This window comes from Martes martes, assembly GCF_963455335.1.
Source record: "Martes martes genome assembly, chromosome: 5".
NCBI classification, from domain to species: domain Eukaryota; kingdom Metazoa; phylum Chordata; class Mammalia; order Carnivora; family Mustelidae; genus Martes; species Martes martes.
In genome coordinates this window covers 124206603-124220474 of record NC_137892.1, presented here as the reverse complement: position 1 = coordinate 124220474, position 13872 = coordinate 124206603, and positions in this window count along the sequence as shown.

Sequence of the window (13872 nt, the reverse complement as noted above, 5' to 3'; positions counted from 1 at the left end):
AGACTAATTCCGGCCAGGAGGGTGGACCCCAAGACCGAGTTTCCCCAGGATGGATGGGAGAGGCTCTCTGCATCTTCTCTAAGGGAAGAGGTCCCAAATGTCACAAGGCCCCACTACCCAGTACCACTGTGCCACCCCCTCTCCTTGCATGGGGAAGGAGACAAAGTAACAGAAAGTAGAAAGGCTTGGTATCTAACACATCCTTAGGGAGATACAGGCTTAAGGTAGAATTTGGCTCCCCCATCTTTCATATGGAGAAAGTCTGGCTCAGAAAGGGGAAAGGAACTGGCCCAAGGTCACACAGCAAGGTCAGTGCTGAGACTGGCCCCTGCAGTTAAACAAAAGAGCTCTGGGGCAGACTTCCTGCATTCACATCCAAGTTCCCATAGCTGGATCACAGGGCAGAGGAAAAGAAAATACAGGTAGGTGTGTTGGAGACATCTTTTTTTCCAGAAAGCAAGGAAATGCTCGGACTACTGGGATTTGTCAGAAGGATCCAGGAGCTGGGGCAACTGTGTGGCTCAGTTGAGAGTCCGACTCTTGATTTCAGCTCAGGTCATGATCTCAGGGTCATAAGATCGAGCCTAGTCAGGCTCCACACACAGTGCAGAATCTGCTTGAAATTCTCTCTCTCCCTCCCCCCTGCCCTTCCCTGATGCTCATGCTCTCTGTCTAAATAAAAAAAAAATTTTTTTTTAATGGAACTCCTTTAAAAAAGAGGAAAAAGAAGGATCCAGGATCCAACTTGAATGGGCACCTGCCACCCAAATATGGAACAATTCCAGAACCAATTAAAATAATTTACCTTGCCTCTTTGGAAGAAACTATTGTTCAATCCTAATTGATAAAGAAAAATTCTTCTTTACAGAAGAATGTAAGAAAACTAACAGAAAAGAAAAGATAGAATTAGAAAATCACCTTTTTATAAGCCCAGTGTAATAGCTGGTTCAGGCAAGGGCCACCAATGGATGCCAAAACCATGAGATGAAAGATTGGAGGGTGACAGGATATCCACACACTGCAGTATCGTTCCAAAGGTCCCTGCTGGTCGCAAAGAGGGAAAGGCACTTTACTGCTGTCACTACCAAGTGATCAAACTTAGTATTGCCAACAGTGGGGCAACCTGACGTTATGTTTCCTAATGGGGTATAAAACTCAGCATCAGCCGGGAAATATCTTTTCTAAAATTCATTAACCTGAATCTACCTTTAAAACTAAGTTCCAGGGGCGCCTGGGTGGCTCAGTGGGTTCAAGCCTCTGCCTTCGGCTCAGGTCATGATCCCAGGGTCCTGGGATCGAGCCCCGCATCGGGCTCTCTGTTCTGCAGAGAGCCTGCTTCCTCCTCTCTCCGCCTGCCTCTCTGACTACTTGTGATCTCTCCTTCTCTCTGTCAAATAAATAAAATCTTTAAAAAAAAAAACAAAACACTAAGTTCCAGTTTATAGTAATTAAAGGGGTAGAAGAACAAGTTAAATGACACCATGAGGAAATGGAAATAAATCCAGGGACAGTCTGCAAGTCAGTGACTGTTACCATCAAATGGTCAATGCCATGAAAAAGATACGTGTGTAGACAGGGTTTTATATTTTAAAAGATTAAAGAAATGTAGGGGTGGAGCACCTAGGTGGTTCAGTCGGCCAAGTGTCTCCTTTCACTCAGGTCATGATCCCAGGGTCCTGGAACTGTGCCCTGCATCAGGCTTCCTGCTCAGTGGGGAGCCTGTAACTCCCTCTCCCTCCCTCCCCCTGCTCATGTTCTTACTCACTCTGTTCTCTCTCAAATAAATAAATAATCTTTAAAAAAGAAAGAAAGAAATGTAGGGGAGCCTGGCTGGCTCAGTCAATGGAGCACAGGACTCTTGATCTCAGAGCTTTGAGTTTAAGCCCCATGTTGGGTGTAGAGATTATATAAAAATAAAATCTTTTTTAAAAAGATTAAAGAAAGGTAATAACAAGATGCAATTTGCGAATCTTTTTTTTTTTTAAAGATTTTATTTATTTATCAGAGAGAAAGGGAGCACAAGCAGGGGGAGCAACAGGCAGAGGAAGAAGCAGGCCCCCCGCTGAACAAGGAGTCCATGCAGCACTTGATCCCAGGACCCCGGGGTCATGACCTGAGCCGAAAGCAGCCACTTAACCAACCGACTGAGCCACCAAGGCATCCTTGCAATTTGCGGATCTTGACAAGATTCTGGTTTGAAAAGAAAAGCTACAAAAGATATTTTTGAGAAACTAAGGAAATGTGAATCTGGATAGAATATTAGAGGCTATTTGGGAATTATAGTTTTTCTTAGGTGGGATAATAGAATTTTTGGCCATTAAGGGAATATTTCCTTTTAGGGGCTGAAGGCTAAATGAAATACTTGGAGGTGACATGACATGACATTTGCAACATATTTTCAAATGGTTCAGAAGAAAGATGCAGAGAAATATTAGATAAAATTAACAATAGGTGACTATTGATGTGGGTATAGGAATGATCACTTTTAGGGGTTCCTGAGCGGCTCGGTCATTAAGCACCTACCTTCAGCTCAGGTCATGATCCCAGGGTCCTGGGAAAAAAGGCAATTGTACACAAATCCTATACAGGCACTGTGCTGGCTGCTAAGAAGACACTACATTCCCATCACTGTTAACACTAATACTTGCGGGGACAGTGGGCTCTTTCATAGCATGGACACATAATGTGTGCTGCAACCTTTTTGGACTTTCTCAGTAACTATCAAAAGTTGTTTGTTTGTTTGTTGGTCTGTTTTGATAGGAAAAAAATTCCAGCTCTACCACTTACTAGATGTGAGATTTTAGGTAGATTACTTAATTCCCTTTTGCCTCCGTTTCCTCATCTGTAAAATAGGCACACAATAGAATCTAACAGACATACAATAGAACCCATCTTACCAGGTTGCTGGGAGAATTGAATGAGCTAGCATACACATGCCTGACATAGAGACTAACTGTGCAATAAAATTTTGGTAGCTCAATATGATTTTTCCTGCAAACTTGCTAAATCTGAATCAGGGACCCTGACCTGTCCAGAGATTTAGAGCTGCTCAACAAAAGGGAGCAGCAAGCCTGTCTGTTTGAGCATGTGTATCCTCCCACCCAGGGCCTTCCTGGGAGTCTCATTCTGTACCCTTCAAGCTGGTCCGTTGAAATGCCTGCCCTCCCTTGGTCTGGATACTCCAGGCTCCAGAGGTATGAGTTCCTGCCAGTTCACTTGGGTGGGCCGGGAGGTGGAGTCGCCCAGGGCCTCAGGCCCGTCCTGATCTTCTCCTTAGTCGCTTAAGTCCTGGAGAGGGAAGAGCTACCCCAGGTGGCAAGAGGGCTGTTCGTGTCCGGCCCTGTCCACACCCCACGTGGCCTGGCGTGGGGCCTCTGTGGATCCTAGTATACTTGGGCCATGAACATCGAGCCAGAAAAGGGGCTCTTCGTGGGGAAGGAGCAGGTCTGGGCTCCAGTCCCATATCTGCTACACCTGCCCTAGGCAAGTTACTTGCTTTACTTCTTCCACTCATTCAACAGTTACTGATTGCACATCTGCTTTGTGCCAGGTACAGTCCTGGGTACTTGGGCTACCTCAATGAACAAAGCAGAGAACCATCTCTGCCCTTATGGAACACATGGTAGAGGGAGACAAGTAAACTATTCTGTGGGAGAGAGATGAGCGAGCTGGGAAAAAGGGAAGGCGTTGCTGGGGCAGGCGGATGGGGGCAGGCCTCAGCACTTTGTAGGGTGTTGGGATGGGCCTCACCGGCAAGGCCAGATTTGAGGGTAGGCGTGAAGAAGGTGAGGCGGTTTACCAAGCCCATGTCTGAGGAAGTGTCCTCGGCAGAAAGAACAGGAAGAACAAAGGCCCCACGGTGGGGATGTGCTTGGCTTGGTTGAGGAATAGGAAGGAGGCTAGTGCGGCTGGAGTGGAGTCACTGAGCTGGAGAGTAAATGGACATGAGCTCAGTGATGTATGCAGCCAGACCCTGCGGCTATGCTCATGATTTTGGCGTTTCCTCTGAGTGAAATCAGGAGCCCTGGGAAGAAGCCTTTGAGCAGAGGAGTGCTGTTATCTGATTGCGCTTGAACACAGTGGCTCCAGCTGCTTCCTTGACAATCTGTACAATAGAGACAGACAATCCCCATTGCCTCATGGGACTGCAGGGAAGGTCTAAGGAGAGCCTGTACGAAAAGCACTTAGTAACAAAAGGCCCTGAATATAGTACAATGCCTCTGGGAAAAAGAGACTAGCTATTCTGTTTCTTCCCATCTTATCGAAGGGACAATTGAGCAAGGAGAGAATCTGATTTGCCCAAGGTCAGATGTTCTGCAACCAATTTAGGATCTGGAACTCCCAGACTCTTCTCCCAGGTGCCATCTGGCAGGCAGGTAAATAGCCTTTCGACTTGTGATCTCAGCTAGTGCCTCTGAGCAGGACAGACTGAGTAGTCCTCCCCATGACTCATTCATCCAACATATATGTACCAAGCACCAGTTCTACACCAGGCACTAGGATACAGGGGCATGTGAAGACACCCGGCGAGGACTGAGCCCCAGCCTCTAGAGGGTGGAGCAGGAGTCAGATGTCAATCAGATACCAGGCTACCAGGGGCTGGGGTTAAGCTTCAGGGTCAGGGATCGATCTGGAGGCAGAGAGACCAGTTAGAAGGCTGTTGTGACAAGTCAAGCTGGAGAGGCAAGGCCTGATGGAGCCTGTGGCTGGGACATTGAGGAATGGGGACGAAGAGTAAAAAGGTCAGGAGGAAAGTCCACAGGACTTGGGCCAGACTGGTCTTGGGCCTTTCTGGAGAAAGGCATGGGACCGAGATGCTGCGGAGCATTCCTACTTGGGTGACAGAGAAGATGATGTCATTCACAGAAATAGGAAGTCGTTGGCACATCTGAGGAACAGAAAGAAATGCCATACGTCTGAGCATTTTGAGCAAGGGAGAGAGTGGTTTCAAATGTTGTTGATGGGCTAGGCAGGGGCCAGATCATGCAGGCCTGGGTGCTAGTGGGTATTATTTCAAAACAATGGGAAGCTAGCAGAGGGTGTGAGACAGGAAGGGGCTGGGTTTGGTTATTGTTTTAAAATGATGTGTGGCATGCAGATTTAAGGGGAGCAGGAGTGGGAGCCTGGAGACCAGCTAGACATGAAGTGGCTTAGATGAGAGATGGTGGTGATTTCCGGTAGTGGTGGAGACTGGGAGAGTGGATGGATTCCACAGCTGTTTTGAAGGGAGAGATGTCAGCATCTGCTTTGGGAATGAGATCAAAGATGGTGCCGGGGTTTGGGGCACAATAGATGGTGGCACTCAAGATGGGAAAGATGGAAGAGCACATTCTGGAACAGGCAGACTTCAGAGTTTGGTTTTGGCTGTATTCTGTGTGACACCCACACACAGACATCAAGTAGATGGCTGATGGTACCAGACTGAAACTTAAAAAAAGAGTGAACACAGACATTTGTAAATGATCAGCTTGCAGATGGAATTTACAACCCTGGGACTAGGGCTGTGCTCTAGGGACCCTCAACATTTAGAGACTGGATGGAGGAGCAACCCTGACCAGCGTAGAGGAGCCGTCAGAGAGAAGGAAAGCCAGGAGAGGGTGCGCTCACAGATCCCAATAAAGGAGTGGAGGAGGAGTGTTAACTGTGGCAGATTGTGCTGAGAGGACAAGGTGGAGGAGAAGGTCCCTGGGCATGCACACGTGGAAGCCATGGGAGATGGAGACACGAGATCAGTGAATTGGGTCGGGAGGTGACTGGGAGAAATGGTGCCAGTGCGCAAGGGGCAGCACGGGGCAGTTGGGGGGGCGGGGCCAGCAGCCGGAAGAGGACTCAGGTCATGGCTTTGGGGCAGGTTTGTGGTTGGGAATGACTCAGGAGGGAATGGGGACGGACGGGGCTGAGAAGTGTCCTGCCCAGCTCCTGCACAATGAGGGTCTTCTGCAGAAGCTGCCCCCCAAGCAAGGCCACTCTGTCACCTAGTCTCCTCCCCAGTGCCTCCCCTCCACGGCAGCCAAACGAGTGCCCTGACACCTCTGTTCTGTTCCTCAGGACTCAGCCCTCCTGCCCCAGCATGGCAGCTCGTTGCCCAAATGCTGCCACCGACAGCACCGTCCACTGGATTTGAGGAAAAAGCGAAACTTCCCGAAGTACACCAAGGCCTTCAGTCCTGGCTTTCGTTCCCCACTGGTGTTTCACCTCTGTGAGTGAGTATAACGGATTCCCATAACACAGTTTCTCGTTTCATTGTCAAAACAGCCCTAGGAGCCTCAGGGAGATTAATGAGATAAGTACAAGCTAAGGACACTAGTAAGTGGCAGAGCTGGGACTTGAACACAGGTCTGAGCTGTCTGCAGATTCTACTCTCTTAACTACCATGCCATGCTGCCTCCAAAGACCCCTTATTCACTTTGACCAGGCCTCCTGTACCCCTAATTCCCATGGGAGAGATTTGAAAGGCAGATGTGATTCTTTCCCTATCTTTGTCTCAGGTGGGCAATTTCCACACTCATTCTCCAGACAAGCTTAGTATCGGTTCACCAGGCTCCTGTCTTACCCAGGAACAACCCTTTTTGAGCATTTCCTCACATCCCTGATAATCTATTTGCATGCCTCCAGAGACAGAAGCAGACTGTTCTAGGCAGTAGGAAAGCATAGCAATCCAAAACACAGACTCCAGACCAAGTTACTGTGGCTGAATCTCAACTCTGCTAACTACGAGAGTCCTGTGCCTCAGTTTCCTCATCTGTAACATGGTAATGAGAGTTGTACCTATTTCCTAGTGTGATTATGAGGATTAGTAAGATGCTACATTTAAGTTGCTTGGTAAGTACATAATAAATTTTGGTTATTAACATCATCACTATTTTTCCTGAGGGAAACCTACCACTTACTTACTACAACATCTACCCATTGGGCCCTTGGAATTCTACCCTCTTCTGCGCTCACCTGTAGTTTAATCCTATTGTTCTGCAGTTCTCAATTTTCATTTGCTCCTGATGCAAGGGTTTTTTTGTTGTTTTTTTTGGGGGGGGTAAGCTCAGTTACTCATCATGCAAACATGATTTTCCTAAGATCATGATTTCTCCTTGACGGAGTCACTGGTGGTTTGCCAGCCAAGCTCAACGTTGCCAAATACACAACTAGGGTAGGAGAATGACAGCTTAAGGCCTCGCCTCCTACCCTCACAGGCCCTCTTGTTGGCTCCAGGCTTTTGCACTCCCTGGATTTGGAACCTGTCAGTGGGACCCCATAACTGCATATCTACCAGCAGGGCTAGATTATGTCATGACGAAGAGCCCATTTCCTGGAGACAGACAGAGCCAAGCTCAAATCTAGACTCTTCTGCTTACTTGCAATATGTGATCTTGCCTAAGACACTCAGTGTCACGGAGGCTCAGTTTCTTCATCTGCAAAAATGAGAGGATAATAACCTTGCTTACTTCATTGGGTGCTATGAGGACTAAGATAATGCATATAAAACACTCAGCACAGTTCCTACCTCAACAAACATTTGCCATGAATATTCTAGGACTGTGCTGCCTAATAGGGCAGTCACTAGCCACATGTGGCAGTTGAAGTCTTAAACATGGCTAGTCTAAATGAGATGTGCTGGATTTCAAACCCTTACAATAAGAAAAGGATGTAAAATACCTTGATAATTTTCATATTACTATGTTGAAATGAAAATATTGGGATATATTGCATTAAATAAAATGTATTACAATTTATATTATTTTCTACTCTATTAATGGGTCTAGGAAATTTGAAATTACATGTGGCTCAGTTTTGTGGCTTATATTTCTTTTGGACATTACTGTTATAGTGGGACTTTTGTAGTTTTTTGGGGGTGATAGTGGTTGTGCTTTTTTTTCCAGTGGGGGAGAAAACAATAGTACAACTAGTTTTGGGGTGTTTGAATTTTAGTGCCTGTACTTGTCTCTTCGAGGTGGTATTTGAGCTGCAAGGGTGCCTTGGAGATGAAGGAGATCTGATCTCTTCTCTGTAACGATGGGGAATCTGAGACCTACCCATAGGCCCATGGGATATGCCTAGGGTGGGAGAACTAATGGTGGCAAGAACTCAGATCAGAACCCAGACAGCATCACCATCCCAAGCAGGCAGCTTCCTATCAGAATGATGCTGCCACCTAGTGGTCACCCATAAGTGAGTTCCACAAGTAAGGGAACTAGGCTCCCTTAGGAGCAGGACTCTGGGGGCACCTGGGTGGCTCAGTCGTTAGGTGTGCCTGCTTTGGCTCAGGTCATGATCCTCTTGGAGCTCCCTGCTCGGCAGGAAGCCTGCTTCTCCCTTTCCTGCTCCCTCTGCTTGTGTTCCCTCTTTCACTGGGTCTCTATCAAATAAATAAATAAAATCTTAAAAAAAAAAAAAAAAGGAGCAGGACTCTGCTGCCATCTTCTTCCCTGTCTTTTGCAGAAGCGAGGACAGGCAGATCCCCCTCCTGTACCTCCTTGCCAGTCAGACTGTGCCCCCACCTGCCCAGGAGCCCCAGGAGCCCCCACCTGCCCGTGTGACAGTGTAGTGATTAAAGGGCACTATCTGTGGTTACAGACAAGTGCAGCATTAAATCCCAGCTCTGCCCCTTTCCAGCTGTGCCCCTGCCCAAGTCACTTATCTCTGACCCTTGGTTTCCCTATATGTAAAATGTGGATAATAATAGTACTTACCTCAAAGCAATTAAATGAGGTAATGCCAGGAATTTGAGTCAACAAATATCTACAAAGGACCACCACTTATGCACCGTTCCTGCTACCGGGATAGGGCAGTGAACCTAAAAAGCCACGTCCAGTGGTTCTCAAATTGTGGTCTTTAGACCACTGAGAGCAGCAGCACCTACCATCTTGTTAGAAATGCAAATCTTTAGGCCTCCATCCCAGACCTCCTGAATCTGATGCACGCTCAGAGTGTGCATATATATATACATACACACACACATAGATGTATATATCAGGTGGAGTTAAGTGCTATGAATATGGCAAGTAAATGGCTAAATATCTTGAAAATAATGGCTAGGTGGGGGGGATAGGTGGGGAACACTAATTCATCTGTGATGGTCAGAGAGAGCCTGTCTGATAAGGTGAAAGGTTCCAGCAGGGATGTGAAAGCAATTATATAAAGGAAAGGTTAAAAGGGTATGCCTCTTCCCTTACAAGATACTTCCTATATCTATAGTAAGTCTTGGGGATATAATGTAGGTGACTATAGTTAATAATTCCAAGATACTTCCTGCAAATTGCATACACAAATTATCCTTACATGTCATTGGCCACAACTTAAATCATGTGGACCACAATGAGCTGCCCGAAGAATCTTTTTTTTTTTTTAAATTTTTTTCAAGTAGGTTCTATGCCCAGCATGGAGCCCAGTACATGGTTTGAACTCACAACCCCAAGATCAAGAGTCAGATGTCTAACCAACTGAGCCATCCAGGCGCCATTGAGTCTATTCTTTTTTTTTTTTTTTAAAGAATTTATTTATTTGACAGAGAGAGATCACAAGTAGGCAGAGAGGCAGGCAGAGAGAGAGAGAGAGAAGGAAGCAGGCTCCCCACTGAGCAGAGAGCCCAATGCGGGACTCGATCCCAGGACCCTGAGATCATGACCTGAGCCAAAAGCAGAGGCTTAACCCACTAAGCCACCCAGGTGCCCCCTGAGTCTTTATTCTGATCAACCATACAACCAGCTAAAAATTGAGACTCCTTTTTATAATAGAAAATGAAGAAAAGGCATATTGGGAAACAGTGATCTCTGCCACACTAAGAGATTCTGATGTAACTAGCTTTGGGGATCTGGTTCATACTTGTATGCCTCCAACGATGGGGAGATCTCTATCTTATTAAGCAGCTGTATTCCCTCTTCGAGGAGCTCTTTTAGAAAACTCTTTGATAACTCAAGTTATCAAAGCCCAACTCCATCCGATGGCCAAATCCTACCACCTCAGGACTACACGCAACAAGACTGCTTGCCCCCTTCCTCTCCAAGACAGAATTGACCAATTTTAAGTTCCTAACCCATCTTCTCTTTGCACTACTAAGATCAATGGCTTCCCTGAAGCCATGCCTTGGGAAGTTTTCCTGATTCTGCATTTAGAGACTGAAAATGACCTTCAAAGTAAACTCCTAGATGACAGGGAGCCACATCATCACCCAGGTCAATGAAGGTTAACTGGAAGGCTAGTGCCCTCACTCAGGCAGAATGGGAAGGGAGCAATCCAGGACTAAATTCAGTTCCAATCGCACTGGACTTTTCCGTTTTGTAATTTCTTCAGATTTACTTTGGAGTTCAGTAATTCTTTCTTCTCTTTTCTCATCTGCCACTGAACCCATCCACTGAATATTTAATTTCAATAACTATTGTACCATTTTCTTTGCTTCCTTTTCAAAGGCATCTGATTATTCATATTTTGCTGAATTTTTTGTTCCATTGTTTCTTTAAACATTTCCTATGAGGTTATATTTTGTTAATTCTAATATGGAGTTGGGGTCCCTGGGTGGCTCAGCCGTTAAGTGCCTACCTTCGGCTCAGGTCATGATCCCAGAGTCCTGGGATGGAGTCCCACATCGGGCTCCCTGCTCTGCTCTGCAGGGAGCCCGCTTCTCCCTCTCCCACTCCCTCTGCTATGTTCCCTCTCTGTAAAATAAACAAATAAAATCTTTTAAAAATTCCAATATGGAGTCCTTGGGATATATAAAAAACTTTGTTGACTCTCGTTTGGTGCCTATTTTCACGTCTTGGTATTTTGGGGCGGAGGGTCCTACTCGATTGAACCTTATCTGTAGGAAACCAGAGGGCCTCAGTTGTGGTTCTTTCCAGAGGATTTGCTTTTGCCAAGGACCCAGAACAGCCCTACTAGGAACATACTAGCCCAGAAATCTGAGCACTTCTGGCTTATTGTGAAAGTCAAGCTCAGCTTCCTCATCTTGGGGCTGAGGTGAGAGGTAAGGGCATAGCCTAGACTTAACTTCCTGGCACTGATTTGGTATTTGCCAGAAGGGCTACCCCAACTTTCTCTGCCTACAGCTGTGTTCCCTCATCCATTTCATCATGATGAACTTTTCCCCCTCATTTCTGAGTGCCCTTGGGGAGTTCCTTTATCTCTTTGAAGCACAGGAACGCGTTTGTTTTAATTTATCGAGGATCTACAAGGCTCTTTAAACGATCTAGTTTAGGGGGATCTGGGTGACAGTCAGTTAAGCGTCTGACTCTTGGTTTCAGCTGAGGTCATTTAAGGGTCATGGGATCAAGCCCTGGCTGTGGCTCCATGCTCAGTGTACAGTCTGCTTGAGAATCTCTCCACTCCTCCCCCAACTTGCCCATGCACACTCTCAAAAAAAAAAAAAATCTTCAAAAAAATTTTATGAAAAAAAAAATCTAGTTTATAGAACCTATTTAGTTTCCAGAGGGAGGAAGCCCATTCACCTATTCTTTCAGTGATTCATTAATTACTGAGCCCAGACTTGGGAGACTGGGGGCTGGGGTGGAAGACACTGAACTCCAAGACCCACTTTGCCCTCTCAGAGCTCACAGATTAGTAGGGAAAGTTAGAATGTTACAGGGGACAGTGGTGGTGCATGGGAAGTAGGGGTGCTGTGGGAATTCAGTGAAGCACGTTTGAGGGGCACCCAGGAGGGTGACTTTGAGAGGGATGAAGAACTGATTCTAACAGATGAGAAGATAGTGAGGCGAAGTGAGGGAGATGCTGAAGGAGCCAAGCCGGGAGGGAACATGAGCAGAAGACGGAAGCCTCGGAGAACTGAAAAGTGAAAGGAAGCAGGTTCGGCTTGGGCAGGAGAGGGTGAAGTGTGTGGCAGGACCAGTAACAAAACCTGTGGTCTAGGGCTAGGCAGGGGCGAGGGGAGACAGGGAGGCGTGTTTAGGAGGCTTCCAGGGGCTCAGGTCAGATAAAGGAGGCAGGAGAGCAGAAGGGACCGTTTCTAGGGGCTTGGTCGGGGTTGCAGCTGTAGCCCATGTCATCAGGCTCACCTGCCAAGGCTGGGCTCCCACGGTCCCAGTCGCAGGTGGGCAACGGCTCACCCAGTCCTCCTGCCCTGCGTGCCTATGCCCGACAGACTGCTCTGTTCCAACCCAAGCTGTGCAAATTGGCTCTCCTTGCAAACCACTGAAAGGAACTGCTTTCAAAGACCTGCCTGATTGCATCCCTGGTTACCAGGAAAACAGCAGGACAAGTTGCAAAGTCCCATCACAGGAAATAAAAAGAATGCTCTAGCAACTGCCAGCATTTTTCCACCAGGATTCCAGCCAGCTGTCATTCATGCTCCTTGGCATAAGAACTCAACAGGCATAAGAATAGCAGTAGCTTCTTCAGAGCCAGGCACTGTGCTGAACACTTGAATCTATTTCTTAGGATACCCTATGAAGCAGCCATTATCACAGAAATTTTCACTCAATGGCTGAGTGGTCATTTGCTGAAACTACAGTCTGAAGCTGGGGGACGGGGTATTTTTGCCCAGGACTGCTTACCACTTGAGGGTCTATACACACCCTGCCTCAGAAACCAGGCTGACCATAAGAAGTACCCTCGTTTTTTCCCTTCACATTTTTACTTTGGATTAATTTTAGATTTGCCAAAAAGTTGCAAAGATTATATATGGCTTTTCTGTATACCACTCATCTAGCTTTCCCTAATGTTAACATCTTACACGACCACAAAACATTTGTCAAAATTAAGAAACGAATGTTGGTACATTACTAATTGAACTTCAGGTCTTTCTTGGATTTTATGTTTTCACACTAACGCCCTCTTTCTGGTTCAGGATCCAGCGCCGTATTTAGTTCTGTCTCCATAATCTCTTCTGGTCTTCTGTCCTTGTTTTTCATCACTTTTGACAACTTAAGCACTGGTATTTTGTAGAATGTCCTCCAACTAGGTTATGGGATTTTAAACAGTATTACAGAGTTGAAATGCTCCCATCTCCTTGAATGACTATAGCTGAAACCTTGAACAACATATCTGAACTATGTGGGCAATTCAACCCATGTGGATTTTTTCAATAAATACAGGAAAGTATATGTTTTTTCTCCTCCTTACGTTAATAACATTTTCTTCCCCCCAGCTTACTTTATTAACCACCCAACATCGTAGCAGCCACCATCACCGGGCCCTATGCTAATCTCTCGCAGAACACTCCGTACCATCTGGTGCCACTGGGTCCTTGGAGGTGGATGCAAGCTTCCGGAGAGCAAAAACTTTTTTTAATCACTGATGAAAATAGGGCTTGGTGTGTATTTGTAGGGTGACCAAATCTCTATGTACTTTATGTACTGATGTGGAACAATCTCCAAGATCTGCCAAGTGAGAACAAGCAAGACGCAGCAGAGTGAGCTCCCAATTCTGCACAGAAGGTGTGGGGGGCGAGTACACACCCACATGTGTTTATATATGGCTCAAGTCTGGAAGGCTCCTCTTCTGCTCAGACTACACTTGGCTCAACAGTTTCCACTCTGCTCCAGCTCTTTAAGAATTAGTCCATTTTTGGAACCAACATCTCCACTTTCAAAACAAGGTCTCTAAGGCCTTGGCCTGCTTTAGATGGCGGCCACAACAAGCCGTGTGGAAAAGACCCACCTGCAGCACAGGCATCTCACCTCTCCTTAGGTGACTCCTCCCAGGATGTCACTTCACAGAACACAGGCTCACCCTGTCACAGGTCAGGGGCCTAACCAATCCCACCTGTGTTCCTGTTTGGCAAGTTATCTACATCCTCTGAAGCTGCATATCTACTAAATGCCTCCTCTGTCCTGCACCTGTGACCACCAGTGAGTCTCCCGCCCTGGTCAAATGTAGCTAGGAGGAAAGAATCTAGTATTCCTGAAAGAGAGAAGACTAGAGTCAAAA